This window comes from Elephantulus edwardii, unplaced genomic scaffold, assembly GCF_000299155.1.
Source record: "Elephantulus edwardii isolate Elephantulus edwardi_28Jun2011 unplaced genomic scaffold, EleEdw1.0 scaffold00009, whole genome shotgun sequence".
NCBI classification, from domain to species: Eukaryota; Metazoa; Chordata; class Mammalia; order Macroscelidea; family Macroscelididae; genus Elephantulus; species Elephantulus edwardii.
Window position 1 is genome coordinate 8,159,302 of NW_006399759.1, and position 2,708 is coordinate 8,162,009.

The 2,708-nt window shown below is 38.8% G+C and overlaps 1 pseudogene; it reads left to right on the forward strand.

Annotated features, from left to right (window-relative positions):
* The first annotated feature begins 1,447 nt into the window (after positions 1-1,447).
* Positions 1,448-1,688, forward strand: LOC102875166 (annotated as a pseudogene).
* Positions 1,689-2,708: the final 1,020 nt, after the last annotated feature.

Genomic DNA, 2,708 nt, shown 5'->3' on the forward strand with positions numbered 1-2,708 from the left:
TAATGCCCAAAGACTCAAACTTATTCTTGAGATGATTTTAAAATTCAGGTGGGATATATTCAAGGTCATATTTTTATTTTTGTGGATTTGTTTTTATTTTCTTCAGCTTCAATTTGAACTTGTACATGATTAATGTATGGTCTCTCCCATGGTCAGCACCTGGTCTGGTTTTGACTGCTAATATTGAGCTTCTCCAATGATTCTTTCTTCAGATGCAGTCAGTCTGATTCCTGTGCAGTGTACCAGGTGAGGTCTATGTGTATAGTTGCTGCTTGTGTTTTTTAAAGAAAGTATTTATGATTAATAAATAATGAATTGTATAAAATCCAGTCCTTTGATCTCCAGCCTCACTTTTGTCATCAATTGTATAATTTCCAACTACCCATACCTCTTTATTATTTCCAACTTTTGTTATCATTAGTGAATCTTTCATTGACTGGTCAATTTCCAACTGCAGATGTTGACAGAAATCCGCCTCTTTGGCATATATTTGAGTAATAGCTGTATTTATAAGTCTGCCTTGTACATCTGTGGATAATATCTTGCTACTCCCACTATTGCACTTGGGTATGGATTTTGAAATGGTCTTTTTGACTATGAATGCAATGTCATTCTCCCTAAGTTTTTCATTCCTGCCATAATAGATCATATGATTTTTCTGATTCAATATGGCCAGTGTCGGTCCATGTCAATTTGCTAATGCTTAGAATGTCAATCTTTATGCATTCCATTTCATTTTCAATAATTTCCCATTAGATTCTTATGTCAAGCATTCCATATTCCAATTATTAATGTATACTTGTAGATGTTTCTCCTCATCATAACTGTTCCAATCTTAGAGCACTACATCTTAATATTATATCCAACAGTATTGTGTATTTTTCATAGGTTTTCAAAGACCTATTATTTCAGAACTGCATGGCCAATCCTGCTTCCTAGTCTATCTTAAATCTGGAATATATATGAGGATCCAAGATGGGGAGAGTGGGAGCAGAGGGGTGAGGATGAACGAGAGGGGAGTAATCATTTTTTTTTGTTTTTTTTGGGGGGGGAGTAATCATAAGGTCACACAATTTGATGGGTGGAGGAGGGGTGGGTAAAGGAAATGGGAAAGATCCGGTGTGAAAATCAATGTATACAAATGTTGTAAGTAAACCATATAAAACAAAAATTTTATTTAACCAAAAAAAAAACCTAGAAGCTCCAATGAAACCTATCCACCTTGTCTAAACCTGTTGGTGCCTGAGACAATCACGACTTATCTTCCAGTATCAGAGGAATCTGTGAGTCACTAACAGACAAGTGGTGTGTTCCTAAGAGCAAATTATGGGGGGAGAAATTATGAGACAGTTGAATACTTGGGGTAAAGTGGTTGTGCTGAAACTAAGAAAGGGAGGTGCACTTGACTGTAAGGTACAACAGAGTGAAGCCTTTTAAGTCCAAGATCATGGCAAGACATCTGAAGTTCATTGTCAGGACTAGGATGGTACAGAATATCAACGTGAAAGGTACATACAGAATCCTCACCATGGATGAGCTTGTTGAAGACTTTAAGCGAAGGTAGTACAATGAGAAACCATGTTGCAAGGTGACAGTGGGAAAGGTATGAAACCTATTGAAGGATCTACAACATGGAAATAACCAGAAAAAGAAACTTCCTGATGCAAAAGAATTGGGCAGATCCATGATAGAGCTGCTAAGGCAGTTTGTGTCTTTTTTTTTTAAATTTTTAAGTTTGTGTCTTTGAGTTCATAGTCTCTTACCTTTCTGTACAATAAACTCAATCAGATATGTGCGAGGATTAAGACATGTAAACAAGCAAATACATCAAAACTGCAAAGCAGTAACATGCAAATCACTCCTCAAATACAACAAATGGCAGGTAAGTGTTGTACCTTCAGTGCTATGTATTGTGGAGTCTGTACCAATACATAGCTGACCTGACACTGAGTTTTCAGAGACACATCGGAGATTGCTTGTCTTTCTCCTCAGAAGAGGCTGGATCCACAAGCCTCTGGTTGGCAGGACAGCTCCTTACTGCTAGACTACCAGAACTCTGTAAACCATCAAAACAAGCAATGCACAGTTCCAAGCAGACCCTGCTCTGAGTTCACTTACGGTCGGCTCTGACCAGGACCCTTGGCGGCCAGGATGGTGCACAGAGGTAGGCTGATTTCAGGTCTTGGATGCAGTAGGCCAACTTCCCTGTTTTGCCTGCTCACTGGCAGGCTCTGACCAAGATCCTGGGTAAAGATGCCTCAGGCAGGCAGAACAAAAATATATAATGCAGCACATCCAGATACTGCATCTATTTACTGGGCACTCGATCTGTACAAGCACAGGGATAGGAATTGGGTTAAAATAAACAAGGCACCATTTCTGTCCTTGATGTGCATGTTGGCTTAAATGAAAAGTCAACCACGTTTGATAGACATTCTGGGAACAGAGAAGGGGGTTTTGTGCTTGCAGTTTGATTTTTGGTTTCCTCTACATTCTAGGTATGACATTGTCATGGATTTAATTTTACAAAGGGATATACCTTTAACTTGCTGGTCTGTCTAATACTTCTCTTAATCTGAACAGTCACATTAAGACAGACTAGGAAGAAGGATTGGCCATCCACTTCTGAAATAGGAGGCCTCTGAAAACCCTATGTACAACATTTAGATAACAGAGATGGCAAAGGAGGTTGAGTTTTCAAGCATGGA